Source organism: Hippocampus zosterae, chromosome 7 (assembly GCF_025434085.1).
Source record: "Hippocampus zosterae strain Florida chromosome 7, ASM2543408v3, whole genome shotgun sequence".
NCBI lineage: Eukaryota > Metazoa > Chordata > Actinopteri > Syngnathiformes > Syngnathidae > Hippocampus > Hippocampus zosterae.
In genome coordinates this window covers 17,288,250-17,305,710 of record NC_067457.1, presented here as the reverse complement: position 1 = coordinate 17,305,710, position 17,461 = coordinate 17,288,250, and the positions used below count along the sequence as shown (strand labels likewise).

Below are 17,461 nucleotides of genomic sequence, written 5' to 3'. Positions count from 1 at the left end.
CGATTCCATGACCAATGATGACTGTGTTTGGGGTCCACAAAAGGTGAACGGTTTAAGGGGAGCCAAACCACTATTATTGGTCTCGTGAAAGGCATCTGCTCACAATTATGTGTAGAATGTTTAGTTGGGCTGCCTTTGACGAATTTAGCAATATATCATGATCCTTCAATGGAAGAATGGTAGAAACATCACGACATCAATTTGTATCCAGTGTTATTTTAGTAAACGAAACTAACGAAATAACTCAAATTAAAATTGAAAAAAAATAATTTTGTTAACAAAATACAATACCACGAAAAAGCTTTGAAAAAAACTTCCTGAATCAACATTTTCCTTTCATAAAACAAATGATAATCATAGCTAAAATTGTCATTAGGTTTCGTTGTTGCAAAGTAATTGAATGCACGAGACGTTGGCGGTTGATTTTTCAATGTACAGTACTGTATTTATTTCGAAATTACAGTACACTACTGTATGGCCGCTCGGCGGAAAAGTAGAAGTTCAGTCATCTGGGAATTGTAGTCCTCTTAAACGAGTGTCGCACAAAAGCAACGTCATCAAACAGCAGCAAACAACAACTAAAAATTAGCCACCTGATGACGTTAGTCCGAGGAGACAAGTTTAGTTTTTTTCCCTGATGACTCCCCTGCTTTTGTCATTTGAGTCAGGCCAAAATGCCACGCAAGGTAAAAGTGCTCTCATTTTGCACCGTGTCTTGTACAAAATGTTTTAAAACAAAATTTTGTTGAATTTTTACTTAACAATGTCGTATTTAAGTTTCAGGTGTGGCAGTAAAGCTCACTTGTGCTTTGGCGGTATAGCACACACTGTGTGTGGTTCGTATACAGTTCTGTACAGTTGTTGTGTTCGTGACAGTTTGATAGCTGACCACTACAGGGTGCCATTGCGACATAAAAGTAAGCTATTAAAGGGAACCGGGGAATTCTACTTTTCTTTCCTCTCTCACCTTCACACCCTTTTATGTTTCCCACAGTGACACATTGACGACATGTCTGCTTTGCTTTAATCGCACCACGTCCCTCCTCATCCTGGTCGGACCCTTTTGATGCCTAAAGCCCTCCAGGCCACTTGTGATTCAGCAGCACTTCAGCGGCCACTCCGGCCTGCTCACCCCCGGGGTCCTGCTTGTCCCTCTCAAGGAAAACACCAGCCATCTGGTCTCGCATGGGGTAAGAGGTCAACTCTCAGGCTGGTAATGAGGATGTGTTGCCAGGGGGATGAAGGAGGGGTGGTGTGTGCGCGTGTACATGTGTGAGGCCAATGGCGGGGTCTGTCTGCTTCCTGAGTGAGCATTAAACATTAACGAGTCTGGCGGACAGTGTGCGGAGGACATGTTCGACAAGCGGAAAGAGCCATGGATCCTGTCACTAATATCTATAAGTACAAACCCAATTTCGATAAAGTTGGGACTTTGCCTTAAAACTCAAAGTTAATGATTATTTGCACAAAAAAACATTCTTGTTGATCAGTTTGAAAATGAAATATCTGTACACTAGTCTCACATTGTTAGTGGTGACATCACTGTGTAGCGCGAACAAAAGGACTGCAAACAGAACGTCTCTGGTAGGATTACGGCTCCTTGAGTCCACAAAAACGGTATCTGTGTTGTCTACACTTCCAATGCCTAAAAATAAACTACAGAGATCGCGATTGTGTGACCTCAGAGGGCCACAACGCAATCACAAAACAAACGCCCAGTGGGTCTCCTACACTGTGCAGAGCTAACTCGAGTTAACTAACGGCACCCAAAGTTTATTGTCTTGTTTGCATTTGTATCCGACTCACTGTGAGTTCTTTCTTTTTGAATTCTAGAACAAACTAACTCACCAATCAACAGAATTTATTTTAGACATTCAATCAGCTGCTCTTTCATTGATATCTCCTAGTGTGGTTTTCTCTGCGTGTGTATCTGATGGGTATGCCCCCCCCCCCACACACACATATATTTCCATGTGTGCACGTGTGCAGGAAGTGGTTGCCGTCAAGGCTTTTGCATGACCCCCCCCCCCCACCCCCATTGTGTGTGTTGATGCTATCAAAGCCAATGTCATCGCTCTTTTCTTTGTCTTTCTTTGCAGATCTTTTTCTCCCCCGCAGGACCATAGGGGTGAAGGTGGAGGAGGTCGTTGTTGTTGCTCTACAGCCGTTTTAGCGGGTAAGCTACAAAATTTGAGTCTCAAGCTGCAAGGCGGCGTTGAAACGCACTTGGGAGTAGCATATGGAAATAAAATGCAAATCTAAAAGGTCTATGCACGCCAGTTCAATGTTTTGGGGATACTTTTCTTCATCTAGAACTGGGTGCTTATTCAAGGCGGAGCGGATCACGAATGAATTGTGAATGAAACACAATCGTAGTCACCCCCGCAAAAAAAAGAAGACTATGAGCACATATTAAGTTTATATGGGATGAACTTGAAATGGTGCCAGAGGTGTGCTGAGTTGAATGTGATTGGTTCATTATGGACACATCCCAGTTGCAAGAGGGGGTGCACACTTAGCAACCTCATTCTCTGCTTTGTTTATTTTTACTTGCCCTCTTAATCCCCCCCCCCCCCAATTAAGTTGTACAGGTTATAGGTCACATTAGCGGCGGGGGAAGGCTTCAAATGATTGATCTTCGTCTAATTTTCCACCAAAACACGGCATTTCAACAGGGGTGTGCAGACTTTTTAGAGCTATTGTGAAGTCCCCCCCCCCCCCCCCCGAGTCCCACACACACTCCTCTCGATATTGTTTCATGGGGTGACTCGATGGACCCCTTGGTTCCTCCGCTTGTGACGTTACCATGGCGATAAGGGGGCGCCCTTTGCACTTTGAACTCTGGCCTTTGCTCCTAATCAGGCTGAGGGGGCACCTTGTATTAGCGCTCCCCACAAAAACAAAAAATAGGACCTCTGACACAATCAAGGAAAAGAAAGGATACCTTGCCGGAATGTTGTGATGGGGATGGGGGGGGGGGGTCACATGTCAGAGTCGGCTGGCGCACCAGTTGAAGGGTTGTACAGTGAAAAATGATATTTCAGACTTGGCAGGGAAATTGAGTTCAGGCAGACAGTATTTGAAATTTGGCACTCACTGACTAAATGGTCTCATTTTATTTGTAATAGTTGGACATCAAAATATTTTTTTGGGGGGGGGGGGACTAGCAAACTACTGAACTAGCAAAACAGGGAAATTAGCTACAAATTATTTTCAAAGTGATATAAAACAATACATTGTTGACTTCTGGATTTTTGTTCTTTTTGTATGTGTGTGTGTGATAAATGTTCTGAATGCAGTGTGGCTGCTGAGCTCCCAGCCTTCTCGCATTGTCACTCTCCTCTGGGGGCTCTGAGTGTGTTCACTAGCTAACATCATTGCCATGGAGACCCCACAAACTATCACCCCCGCCCCCCTCCCAATCCTCACTGCCTTTGCACGTTCACCTTGCAGCCCCCCCCCCCCTCCACACACACACACACCTCTGGGCTCTCTCTTTTTGTCTGCTGACAAAGCTTGACAAACAGCATGTGACTAGCAGGGCTTAGCGCCACTTGTCCATTCACGTCCCCATGCACACGGAAAACTAAGCAGCCATATTGATTTTTATTGATGAACCCAGAGAAGGAAACAAGGAAAGTCAGCGGGAATCGTCTCAGTGGGAGTCCAAAAAAAAAACATGACATGCCTTTTTCATTTGATTGTTTTTGCTATTGATCAACACTGTCCGATTCTGGACCAGAACAAATAATGATTTGGGATTCCAGAAATGCAGGCTCTAACAAAGTGCAATAACCAAAATATTTATTGACAGGAATGCGCCCCGACAAGGTAAGAAACAAAAATCGCTGGTCACAAGGAGCCAGAAGAAACAATGCATCAACCAAAGTGCTTGCACGAGGTAAGGTACTCGGAAAACACCAAAAATAAACAAACTAAATGTCAAGAAGCTAATCACATGAAGCCAAAGCTCAAAAGCAATCAGGAAAAATACTTACTAACTAGAATCTATGAATAACGAGAGGTCTAGAGAACAACACCTGAAGCACTCCCGCGAACAAGGTCAATAATCCGACCAGAGACGAGGCAATTTGGCAGTCCTTAAATACATGGCAGGCTTACATGGTAAATGTGGAACAGGTGAGCCTGCTGGAGTGAAATATACTCCACTCTGAAAACAAAACAAACATGACAAGCAAAATCCCTCTTCACGGTTGTGTGCCCCAGGAAAGTCGCAAATTTGGCAAATAAAACATGACTTGAAATGTTTGATTAATTTCATGTACTTTAGATGATCACATGTACTTAATAAATTACTTATAAATGACTTCGATTGACTTGTTAAATTTATCTGCCATCTTTTTAAAGTGGAAAAGGTTACAAATGCCAATTGAGTAAATGTTATTTTGTTCTGAAATAAAATATACAGTAAATATAAAATATTAAATTTCATCATTGGCAATGTGATTGCATTTCTTCCTCAATTGCAGTACAGTGTTTGTTTTACTTCACAAAGATTGTTGGGGTGTTCAAATTTGACACTTCTGAATGAATTTAGAAGTCGGCGTAAACTAGAATGAAATTAAAGTTGATAAAATTAAAGTTGATTTGGTTTTACCAAATGAAGCAAAGCCCCCGAAAGTCTCTTCAGCGGCAAATTTTTAATGTTTTTTTTTGTTTTGTTTTGTTTTTGGCAGACTTAACAGATTCATCGCGCTTGCATTCATTTCAATGGGAGAGACAATTTAAGAAGCGCTTTTTTATTTATTTGTTTCAAATGGACCTGATGTGACCCCGCAGTCCACCTATTAGTGTCCAGTGAGCACACGTCACGTCTGAGCACCCGAAACATTTTGGCAGCATAATAGTATCCACAAGTAGATGCATCTGAACTTGACTTGATAGATGAAAGTGGCTCGCCCGCGAATGAAGCCGCATGCGTATTAATTAATCAATTTAACCGGGGCCGGCTGCAGCCCACCCTCCACTCTGCGCCCTAAATCACACAAAGTTGCTTCAAGTATTCATTCAAGATAAACGGCAGGGAACAGCGTGCGAGCTCGTGTGTGTTTAAGGCAAACACGGCATGCGAGAGCGGGAGGGGTGAAAATGATTAACCCCGTAAGACATTGGCCTAATTAAATCTGCTTAACTGAGGCGAGCAACCTTGAAAGGCGCCAGGCGGTCAGCTGAACTAATGTAAAATGGATGTCGGCGTACACCGGCGACACGTGTAATCTTTCGTCGGCGGGCGGGCTCGCCGCTAATAGGCTAGCCGCGCTTTCGCCCAGGGGCAAACCTGCATCGCTGCCGCGCGGCTATTTGCGCAAGCGGCGGCTGCTTTTGAATACATTTGCGCGGGCATTAGCATGTAGCTGCTATTAACCCTTTCGTGCACCCTGTAACCTGATGACATGATAAACTGTCCACTGGAGTAACCGTTGTCCCTCAAAGGGTTAATTGTGTGCCGACAGGATTTAGCAGGTGGCAAAACTGCATTTGTGCACTGCATTTGTCAATGTGCAAATGTTAATATGTTTATCTTTGCTGTCATGTGTCAGCCATCTTGTTACCTCTGCGTCCCGCATCCTAGACGCAGAATTTTCCCGCGGGACGCACAGTTCCGAATGATGTGCGTTTTTGGGATGCAAGGAAATTTCTCAGTCAAAACAAACAACAGCAAAAAAAGACTGTACATCTATTTTTCCAGCAACGATCGCAGTTTGACAATCGCCACCATTGTTGTTTTGATCTCGCGTTAAGTGATCTCGCGTTAAGTAGTCTCGCGTGACGAGATTTCCGTTCTTGCGAGACGAGATTGGCGAGATCAGCCTTCACCTTGCGGAAAGCAGACGATTGCCGAGTTGTGCAACATTAAAATAAGTGTTGCGAACAAGTGTTGCGAAAGTTTATTGTTGAGATATCACAGACGAAGCAGCTCAAGTTGAATAGTTTTTTGCGATTGTAAGTTGACTTTGAGAAAGCCTTGCATCATTGGTCAAGTCAAGAGAGGAGAATTTATGAACTCAAAGACTGAACCGTGGGATGAAATAAGAACCTATTTCTCAGCAAATCTTGTATGACTGAATTATTAAAAATTTTGCAGCATACTATAAAATTATCTATAAACTTATCACTGATGAGTGCTTCACATTTATTTGAACAATTGTTTCACTGATCATTACAGCAGTGACTGCCAGTACAAAAGTGAGTATTTTTTAGCATAAATGGTGTGAAACGGTTGCACAATGCGGCGTTGTCAGCAGGCGACATTGGCCCGGTTTGTGGCGGAATGCGTAACTGGCAATTTCCTCCCAAATCCGGTGCGAACACACAAATCATTTCTTTCACGCCGCACTCCCTAATCAGGCCAACACGTCATTCAGCGCGCCTCAAGTGTCTGTAATCAAGGCTCAAAATGGCTGCTTTGCTTGATTCCTTGCCATCACCCGAGGAAATCAAGTGGCTTCTTTCACACCTGCTGCTGCGCCGCGTGTCAGGGATTCCGAGGCCCGTTTCTCCTCCCGACGCATTCCTGCGGTTTCGCACCACACTTTGGAAAATACGCCCCCTCCCCCTTTCGCCCCTGCACTTCTCCCTCCCCCTCCACATCCCCCTTGCAACCACCCGTCTTCACTCTCCAGCCTGCGGTGCGCAATAAAAATATGAGAGTTTGACGACTGGCAGGGATTTTGGCAGGCTCCCGTGAACATAGACTATGTCTGTTTGGGAAACACGTGTGCCAAACATGCTTCGAAGCAGAACCCCCAATCCCTTGCTCAACTTTTTTCTTTTTCATGTTGGGGGGCATGGGAAGATTGACATCACTTTTACAAGTATTTTCTGCACTATAAGGTGCACCGGAAAGCATTCGATTTTCTCAAAAGCCGACAATGCGCCTTGTAATCCGATGCACCTTCTATATGGATCAATATTCCGATTTCTTGGCCGTTGTACCGTATTGGCCCGAATATAAGACGGCCCTGATTATAAGACGACCCCCTCTTTTTCAAGACTCAAGTATGAAATAAGAATTTTTGAACACCAAATTAATTTTTATACAGAAAATAATTACAGTACATCTGAAGCAAATGATTCTAACAATACATTTGAGAGAAAAAGCATGTTATTTTGCCTCATTCAAATTTAAAGTGCAATCGCATTTGTAAATGAATGGCTTTTGGTTTTTGAAATGTAAATGACATCATAACTTCTCTTCAGCTGCCGGTTAACCTGGCCGATATTCGACCCACTTTTCTCCAGATTGTCGCTACGTTTCTCCATTTGCTGTTATCTCTTCTATTATTTTCTTCTCTTTTCTTTATTACCGCTATTTTTAATTTTTCTTGTTAGGGCTACCTACCCCGCTAGTTTTATTTTTATTCTTCGTGGCAGGGGTTCACTTTGGCCTGGGAAGTCAAGTTCAGCATTCGCTTCATTGATATCTGGCGCCATCTAGCATCGTGAATGGGTATCATGTCTAGACGACGAATTTAAGACGACCCCCACTTTTTCAGTCTTATTTCAATGCAAAAACCACCGTCTTATATTCGGGCCAATACGGTATTTTAAATGTTCTGTAAAGCGCTTTGTTGCAGCGGTTGTGAAAGCACTACATAAATAACGCTGTAAAGCTCCATCTAGTGTATGCATAGCGCAACCGCAGCCACTATAGTAGCTTCTATCCTACGTGCCTTATAATGTGGTGCGCCCTATATATGAAAACATTTTTAAAATAGGCCACACGACCACCTCTGAACTTACTCGTTTCTGGATAATGGAAGACCACTGCTTTGCTTCTCAACCAAAGTAGAGGTCCTTTGCAGTGGTCGGTGCCATGGGAACCCTCACCTCCCCACATCAAAGTGTGGCTTTCTACCTCTCTGGAACCACACAGAGACGAGCTCCATACTCCATATGTCTCCTGAAGAGGGCATTGCCTGTCAGGCATTACCTCTCAACTGCAGATCTGCCTTGTTCCAGCGGCTCGTCAACCAAGACACGGGATGGCGCAGTGGCAGTTGTCAATGGTTGTTGGGGTCACCCCCTCTGGGCGTTTTGCCAGGTGATCCATCTGGTGTCTGCGTGGCGTCGCCTCTCAGGAACCGCGACCATTAATGCTGTATTCAGTTTCCTGAGTCAAACTTGTTCACAGTCTGCAGACTACAGCTCGACTGGCCAAGTTCCATTTTTCTGATGGGTACAAAATATATTTAGCCGGTTCTCTGGAGTTCCTCAGCTAGACACGGCATCATGACATTTAAATTGTTGTTTTTGACCCCGAGTACGAGTCAGCAGGCAGGCTGGCGGACGGCAGGTTGACTTTGGGATTGGCTACGAATCCACACGGTGTCTGAGTGGTGCGGTTAGGGAACCGCACACTTATTGAGGCACAACGTGTTTTATTGCCTGTTAGGAAGGGAAAGAAAAATGGAGGGGCTGTGTGTGTGTACCTTAATCCTCTCCCCACTCCCCAGCCCCAAAACAGTGGGGTTTGGTCCTCCTCAGCCAGAGGCAACTTCTCCTTCACTTGCCGGTTGTTGGGGGTGCACTCCCGAGGTCAGAGGTGCTCATCTGGATAGTTTGAGCTATATGGGAACGCCCCTGCCCCCCTGACCCCTTTCACACTGATCAAGGTCGTGCTGTCCAAAACCCGTGAACCCCAATTCCTGCCCGGGCCTCATCTGACTGTCAGCGTTTTAGCCGAGATGAATCATTCCTAAAGGGAAAAGCTGGAATGGTTTCAAGTCTTCCTTTCTTTGAAGGAAAGTTCAAGTTAATCATTTTGGATGCTATTATGCAGGTAACCCGCATAAAAAAAGACAAACACACAGGGAAGCAGGGATTCCGAAAATGCTGCATGCACTGGATGTGGAATTTATGGTGAGCGCCCCCCATGGGGTTGCATGAAATTTCAAGTAGAAAGACATCTGCTTTTCTCTACTTAAAAAGTTTTCAAATGAACGGCAGAAAATCAAAAATAATTTCTACTCTGGATTGGACAAAGGAACGATGCATGAAACGAGCGGGCATTGTTTGAGATTCCCAAGCAGCTAATTATCGAGGTTAGCCTTCCCTAAAAAGACGACAATCGCTTAACGGAAAAAAAAAATTCAGCTGTGATATGTTATTTCCCTTTTTTTTGTACTTGTATTGGACGGTTCACATTATTTCAGAAGCTTTGATTTATTGTCGGAAGAATAACTTTTAGCACCACCGGTTACATCAGCGCTTTGCTTTTGTGCGGTAAAGCCCATTTGGTTGGTATGGGTGCCATTTACACGGAGAAGACATGTGGGAAAACTCCACCTTTAGTAGGCCGTGTGAAAAAGAAAAGTGCCAAGAGCAAATACCTGCGCTGACATCGTTTGTTCCCGTGGCCGATTGAACTCTTGGCGTCCAATTGACTTTTATGTACTCCCGCTGCGTTCGGAACGTGGCCTTTATGGAGTGCGTTGTTATTAAAGAACGCACAATGGCTTCAAATCGGCACTGCTGAATTTGTCCTCTCGCGAAGCCTTAATGGGATGCAGATTGTAGCCGCGGGTGGGCTGACTCTTGCGCGACTGAAAAAATGGAAATGTATCGTTTTTCGCATTTTGTTCGAATTCGTTTCAATGTTGCATGACTGGAAATACTGGAAATATTTTTTTTACATTTTGTCACATACACTCCATATACAATCGGTTTATTGTATCATCGGTGTGATTAATGGTAACTTTTTAGCTTATTTGAATACTTTTGAAGATTTTTGTACACTCAAAAGTTTTGAAGGTTTGAAGACTTTGGGATTGTTCCCCCAAATGCTCCGCGGGACGTGATGGGATGTGGGGTTTCAAAAGATCGGTGGGGGCGGACCAGGGAGCCTTTAAACCTTCACCTCTGGCCTCTTGCTCTCCACATAGCAAATGGAGGGGGGCTTGGGTGGGAATTTGGGAGGCTGGATCGCAAACCTCACCTCATGGCAAAACTCGCAAAATTGGACTGGGGGGGTGGACACAGTTTCATGGAAAAGCACTTGAAGGCATCACATGGAGAAAATGATTGAGTGCAAAAGGTGATCAAGTAGAAAGAGAGAGGGACTGGGGGATGGGTGGTGGGGGTTGGGGGGGTCAGATGGTGTGGCTGGCAGCCTTCCTGTTTGATTAGCCATTAACCCATGGTGCTGCTGGGAGTCGCAGTCAGAGCGTCACTTCCTTTGATTACACCACAAAGGGGGCTGCTGGGAAAAAAACAAAACAAAAAAAAACCCCGCCTTATCCCCCCCAGGAATGGCCAACACGCGGCGCTTCGGGGGGCTGATTCGGCTTGTTGCTCTTTCCCCCCCTCTCGCCCACTGCAATCAAACGGGGGACAAAACACACACAGTTTCCCTCTCTGATATTACAGGAGTGTAACGCGCATGCCAGGTCACTAGGTGGCCACACTGAGCATTGGACGGGACGTGTACACATCACCGTGAACGCACTGTTGAAAAAGTAGATCGTTTTTATGTTGCACTTTATGTAAAAAGTAGATTATCGTTGCGCATTTGTATGAAAGACAACTTGCCGTCTGATTTCTTCACGCTTGTCCGTGGAAAAATTGTTTTAGCCATGTCAGAATTGCCCACGGTGTTTTGGGGACGGATCGTATGCTAGGAAAGGAACGTTAGCATGCGGTGCCTGTGGTTGATCAGTGCACAGCTTTGTCCGACTGTCCCCGGCTTCTCTCTTTTTCCTTTTTTTTTTTTTTTTTATGGCGTCCCGCCGTCTCCACCGTTTTACAGTCTGGTTGCACTCTTAATGTGGAGGCCCATCAAACGTGCTTCCTCCCACCTCCTCCTCCCACTTCCCTTTGCAGTTAACGTCTGTGTCTCGCCAATTACTTTTGTCACTGACAGCAGCCTCTCGTCGCTTCCTGTTTTCAACTTTTGCGAGACAACCTTTTTTTTCTGCACTGCGACCAAGTGTCCTTCAAACAACAACTCCTTGCCTGACTCGCCGTTTTGTCCAACTGCGACCAATTTTGAAGCATATACCTGAAGCTGTTTGACGGCCGCGAGCCGCAAAACTCCAATTAACTGCAAAGGTGTTTGAATATTTCATCCTCGAAGCCGGTTTCATTTCGCAGCATCAAATTGTTTCGCATGTCAGTCATGAGTAGACTCCTCAAAATAGTTATAAAGTTGCCATGTCTGAAAACACTTGAATTTGCCAATTCTGGTTTGAAGTGGTGCTTCAAAGAGTATTTCAGCCATTCATGCAAATTTGAAAATGTACCCCCCTGAAGTCATCTCCATGTAAAATTTGGACGGCATGACCAGACCCACTAAAGACACAGGAAGTCTGGCATTTGGCTTTTGAAGCAGGCTATTTTGGAGTTTTTCCAGATGTCCTTTAAAGACAAATTTGTCTTCAAAAGTTGCTTGTTTGCGATTAAGTTGGAACAAATGATGGTAAAAATGACATCCTGGCAAAGTGATGACTCACTATTCAGTCAGGGTTTCGTTATAGACGACTGCAGACAAATTTGGTAGACAAAATTTGTGGGACGGGTTTGCTTTGATGGCCCTCTGGAAATGGTTAAAGTGACCACAAAATGCTTCAAAGTTATGGCAGACTGAATCTATTTTTGGGGGGCATGGCTTTTGGAGACTTTTTTTTGTGAGTCTTATGGTCTGCCAAATTGTATGCCGTTGAGGTGAAATTGTTTGGTGGACGGAATTTTCAAAGACAAGAAAAATCTCCCGGGCCTTTTAAAATAGCCAAATGGCTTCTTGAGACTTTTTTTTTCCGGGTCAGCTCATAATAGACATATCTCCCAAATTCCACGTTGCCGCTTGAATCTGGCTTTGGGTACTAAATTTTCCCAAACTAATTTCTTTGGCAGAAGAATAACAGCAAGCCAGAGCCCAGAGTACTGCCCTGCCTCCCAACCACTCCGCTCCCCAAACCAAACCAAACCAAACCAAAACAAAATACAAGCCCCTCCCAGTCGCTGGACAAAAGCTTCCACAAGTCAAGCGTAAATGCACGGCGATGCGGCGGTGGGGAGACGGAACAGCCAAAAAAGAAACTATGGGTGGGTTGAAGAAAAAATGGCAAGAGGCTGCGGCGGTGCATGAAGTGCCAGCTGTTATGTTGAAGCGTAGCCAACTAACTCCTCCACCCCAAGGCTGCCATCTTGGGCCGGGTTACATGCTACGCTATCAAGAAAAAAAGTCAGCGAATTTCCTCCATTGAATTCTCGACACTTCAGACTTATGTTGTCATCTCCAAGTTGTACTCCACTGCGATAAGCACAAGCGTAGCACGATGCTGCAAAATATCGTCATTGCGCAGACGTCCTTGATTTATAGTGTTTACGCGCACGTGTCGGTAGCGTTCTGTCAAACTGTCCAAACAGTGCTAACAGCCCCGCAGTGTGGGTGGCTCACGATTTTCAAAGTGTGGGCAAGGAATGAACGCCAATGCTTACAAACAAGGCTAACAATAACTCTTAGGTTGAAGTGATTGCTGCAATATTTCTTCTTACAAATTCCAGGCCCTCGTTTTTGTGTGTGTGTGTGTTTCACTATTTGCCGATTTATGAGATACATACACGAGCAGCTGTCACCGTGCCGTTTTAATTGTTCTCTACGCAGGCGGCAAAAGATAAGACGACGAAGAGCTAATTGAAATGTTATCCCGATCTGATCTGCCATGATTACTTAAGCAGTACATTTTTAATGCATTGTCAGTGAGGCAATTACATGCCGCCTGTGCGTGTGTGTGTGTGTGTATGTGTGTGTGAATGCGCAAAGGCGACTGGAGAAAAAGGGGGCGGGGGGATTATCAGACAATGCAACGAGAATATAGTCAGCTCGGGGTCAAAGCACTTGTCGGCATATTAGCAACATGCTTCTGATTAATGACAGCTGTGTCGCAATGGCGACCATGCACTCGCCCCGTATAGGTACATTGGTTAAATACAGACGGGCAGGAAATGACAAATGAGTTGACGAGATCACTGATGCACAGGCAAAGTGACTTTTCTCAAATGCAGGGATGGCAATTTTCCGCGGATACGCGGAAATTCGCGGTTTTATTTCTTAAATTGATCATTTTTGTGAGTCGTATAAATCCGTTGAGAGAATTTTGGAGGGGGTCAGGTACGTTATCGTCGAGTTTTCACGAGCTCTCCCGATCAGTCTTTTCATCTTCCGATTGTAAACAGCCCTGCGATTAGACGTGTATGATGTCTTACTTGTTGTGATTGGTCGATCCGTCCAGGCCACGCCCCTTTCCGCTTTTTTCCCCCATCACTAGCTATTGCCATCCCTGCAAATGAATAAATGGAGAAGACAGAAGACGAGACTGAAAGATGAAGGACACGCAATATTCGTTCACCGGCAATCGCGACGCAGGTGGAGATGAGGAGGCAGGAAGTGAAGCTTCCGCCACAAAAGAAAATGACAACTCCTACAAAATAAAAGCGAACGTGAAAGACGACGCGGAGGCCCGACATGTCGCTTGGTTTTTCCTGAGGAAACAAAGTCGAGGTCGTCCATTTGAACATTTTTGCGGTCTGATGATGACACAAGGGCAAAACGCACGAACGCGTGTGTGTCTGTTTCTTCCATTACGCTCCCTTTCCTTTTTTTTTTTTTCTTCTGCTTGATGAGAACATGCAGCGATTCTCAGGCCTTCGCCTCCCACAACACTCATAAAAAGGATACTCAATGTGTGTGTGTGTGCGAGCGCGTGTGCGTGCTCATGAGTCCTTCTTGGTGCAGGCCCTGTTTGAAGTAACGTTCTGTGTTCAAACAACTTAGAGAGCGTAAAATACAAATCACAAAAAAAAGAAACAACTCAATGCCCGATCCTGTCCCTGGCTTGGACCCCTGATTTAAAATCTTAACTTTGTTTGGAACACCAGCTTGGCAGCTCAAGTGGGTCGAATATGAATCCTTATCTCTGGTTTGATAGCCTTATTTTAAACCCTACCTCTGGTTTGAAAGCCTATAGGAATGCCAAACCCTGGCTGGATTCTTAATCGGAGATCCTGACCCAGACTTGAAACCCGACTTCACGATCCTCACTAAACTAAAATCTCGCGAGATTTATTGAGTTGACGTGCGCTGACGCTACGACCTGTCCTTCCTATGACACAGTGAAACACAGTGTAATGGGAGGGGAGTTTCTTCACGCTTTTCCACAGAAGCCACGGGGGCTCACGCTTTTTTTTAACAAGCTTTGCCACCGAGGAAACTTTTTTTTTCTTTGGTGGGGAAATTGAAGAAAGAGGTGCAGGGGTTGCATTTGCATTTGAAACAGTGATCCCCCCCGGCCCCCCAGCCCAGCACCCATCCATGCATGCATGGCCCTGGGCTAATACGGTGCATTAGCATCACCCGAATGACTTGACCTTTGACCTCAAGGACTCTGTAGAGAAAAAAAAAACCAAAACATTTTTGTGGAAAACAAAAACAATTTCATATCATTTTCAGTTTAAATTTGAGTTTTATTCGGGGAAACTTCAAACCCCAACGCAACACCCTAACCCAGGCATGACGCCTTAATCTGAATTTCTTTTCTGAAACGATCATTAGAGAGCCTCAACCTTATTTGAAACTCAAACTCAGTCAAGAAAGGCAAACCCGTGTAAGATTAAATGGAATGAAAATGTACTTGTCACTATCCATTCAAAAGCATGAACAGTATCTCCACATTTTTAGAATTAAAAAAAAAAAAACTTTCAGGGACAGCGGTCACTACGGTGGACAGTTTATGAGTTTACAGGTTATCATTATTTGTGCATGAAAGGGTTCATCTGAAAACATGAGATTTAAAACAAAGAAATAAATAAATAATAATAATCAAACAACCTGATCTTTTCCCTCCCAACCGATAATCCATTTGAGCCTTTGGAGGATCCAAGATACAGAAGGCAGCTGTGGTCCATTTAAGGACAGATTTTTAAGCACCCCTATCCAAAAACCGCAGCAGTTTGGACTTTCCCCGACGTAACACTCGAAGCTCCCCCAATGGCCGCGCTCGCATCCGCATTCGTGGGGCTCGTCCCATGCGAAACAAAGAGCGCTTCATCTCCCCCCGGGAGTTAACGCTCGCTCATTTCTCTTTGGTCCGCCTCGACGTTTCTCTTTCATGGCGGGCCGAGTGTCGGCGATGGCCGCCCGGATCCAGATGTGGACTGGCTCTGGTGTGCTTTTCACTTCCTGCTTCCAAATACTTTGGGTCCGTACGAGCCACCGAGGAGGTCGGAGTGGTGGGAAAGGGCCGCCATATGGACGAGTCACTCGTGGCCGCCATTTTAGGTCATAACATAAAGCCTCATCGTGTTTCGATTTTGTGTGTGTGTTTTTTCTATTCTATAATTTGAAGATTTAGGTCCATTGATGTTGTGGGTGTGTGAAAATTCAATCCCATCCTTAACCAGTTTCCCTTAGCAATTTTTGTTTGGCTTGGATATCATGAGTGGACCCACAAAAAAGTTTTGAGAAGCCATGCCAGAAAAAGTAACAGGAAGTCAATAATTTTGCTTCCAAGACAGACGTCTTTGAGATTTTGCCTAATTGGTACAAAATTTGAACAACTCACAGTCAAAAAAATGCATGAGATTTTGTGACAACAAAATGAGTTGCCATAAAACACAAAACCCTCATTAACTCATAGTATACTTCAGCCTTTGCCAATTCATGTGTCACTTTTGGAGATTATACAAGACCACAATCGAAATATGCGCAAATCGCAAAGGCCTTCTTTCAGGGATTGGGTTTGTTGGAACCAGATTGTTTTTGTCCACCCAAAAAACAGCAGCTGCCCTTGAGCATCCATCAGTGTGTCGTCAACTCAAGCGAGAGCTCGTTTGACGTATGGAGATAAATGCAACACTCCCCGCATTGTGCCGCTGACTACCCCCCCCCCCCCCCCGCATTCAATTTCACTGCTTTTTTTTCTCCATGGGACCCCAAGGGAAGGGGGCAAGTGCTGGGATGCAAAATGGAGGCTAGGTAGAAGCAAAGCAACCCCCACCGATACCCGAAACACACTTCCCCCAAAATGTAAACCATGTTGGGTTTTGGGGGTGAAATTTCAGGAAGAACCTCAACCAAACAGTGTCAAAGTCGCCTGTTACGACACACCCGGCTCAAATGATCAGTTCATCGCAAGCTCTGTAGGAGCTTGATGATGATCCTGCAAACGGTTTCTTCAATTAATCTAGCAATCAGTCTCTCCATATGTACTGTGGATATCACAAATTAGTTTTGGTGTGTCTCCAGCAGATGGCAGACGAGGGTCGGCCCTCCGGCCTGTCTACCTGCTGCCAATCATACATAATCAGACAAGTATTGAAGGACTTCCAAGCTGCCAAGTCTCTGTCAGATTATTCCTCGCCTTGCTCATGATTTTGTATTTAAGTGTTGAATTTTGTAGACAATCTCTCTCCTTCACGCCACATATTTTCACGCCTTGTTTTTGCATTTGTCATTGTAAGTATTTTTGTTGTTAAGCTTCGTCTCGGTTTTGTATCTTCTTGTCTGTTCACGACAAGCTATGTCCATTTATATTATCAAGCGTTTTGGGGTTGTTTTGTTTTCCTGGTTATTGTAACCAGCGTCATTTGTTATATGTTGGCGGCCTCGCATTTTTTTTTTTTTTTTGCATTAGTAAACTCCTTTTGCTCAATTCCATCCAAGTTCGCGTTTTTTGCGACCCTACCGTAACAGTGGACGTCAGCATATTTGCAGTTCACCTGTTCGCATGTCATTTCATTCGTATACAAAAGAAGAAAAAAAAAAGTAGAATATTGATGCAAATGTTCGAGAACAAAATGGAGCATACAAAAGATAACAGTAGCTCCTCTTCAATGCGATCGATAGGACCACGGTGGGGCACCATTGCAGCGCCCTGAGTTGGCCGCCACTCACCCGGATGGCGGGAGGGTCTCCGTATGTAAACAGCAAACTTTCATAGGGGAGTCGATTAGACAATGAAGGCATTCTTCGGTACCTCTATGAAGTCACTTGAAACGGCGCAGATTAGCAAAACCTCGACTTGAAAGAGTGCAGACAAAAACGGCAATCCACTAAGACGCGCATGCTCTTTGGAAGCTCATACCTGTTTCAATGTCACCAAGTCTGAAATGACTTTGACTTGGAAATGAAAGGCACCCAAAGTGCTCTTTGAGGGTACGCATGAGTTCGTTTCGGGGATTAACATTTAGGGTGGGGGGAGGGGTGGGGGGTAAAGGAGGGGGCCCGGCTGACCGGCAGGAAGCGTAAAGCGATCCGGATCGGTCGCTCGTTTGGACCCCAAAACCGCCTCCGTCGTGCGTGACTACAAGGATCGCGACACGTCCTGTGGAGTCACCCGTAGTCGGGCATTGGACAGCAGCTGTTCAATCGCCGCGTGTGCTGCCGCGCATTAAAACATGTCTGGGAACTCCTCGCCGCTCAATTTCGTTCACATCAGCGCTC

At 44.9% G+C, this 17,461-nt stretch overlaps 2 long non-coding RNA genes across 4 annotated transcripts in view; one reads left to right on the top strand and one right to left on the bottom strand.

Moving 5' to 3' along the window:
• The window catches only part of LOC127604303 (uncharacterized), a 154,550-nt gene that overhangs the window by 45,917 nt on the left and 91,172 nt on the right, over positions 1–17,461 (bottom strand). The window lies entirely within an intron of this gene.
• The window catches only part of LOC127604318 (uncharacterized), a 35,894-nt gene that overhangs the window by 971 nt on the left and 17,462 nt on the right, over positions 1–17,461 (top strand). Inside the window, exons 1-4 of one of the 3 annotated variants that reach the window (XR_007963249.1) lie at positions 573–686; positions 995–1,190; positions 2,100–2,176; positions 16,265–16,630. This is a non-coding gene — a long non-coding RNA (uncharacterized LOC127604318). Of the gene's footprint in view, positions 1–572; positions 687–994; positions 1,191–2,099; positions 2,177–16,264; positions 16,631–17,461 lie in introns of those variants that run through there. The other 2 variants (XR_007963247.1, XR_007963250.1) reach the window with 2 other exon arrangements.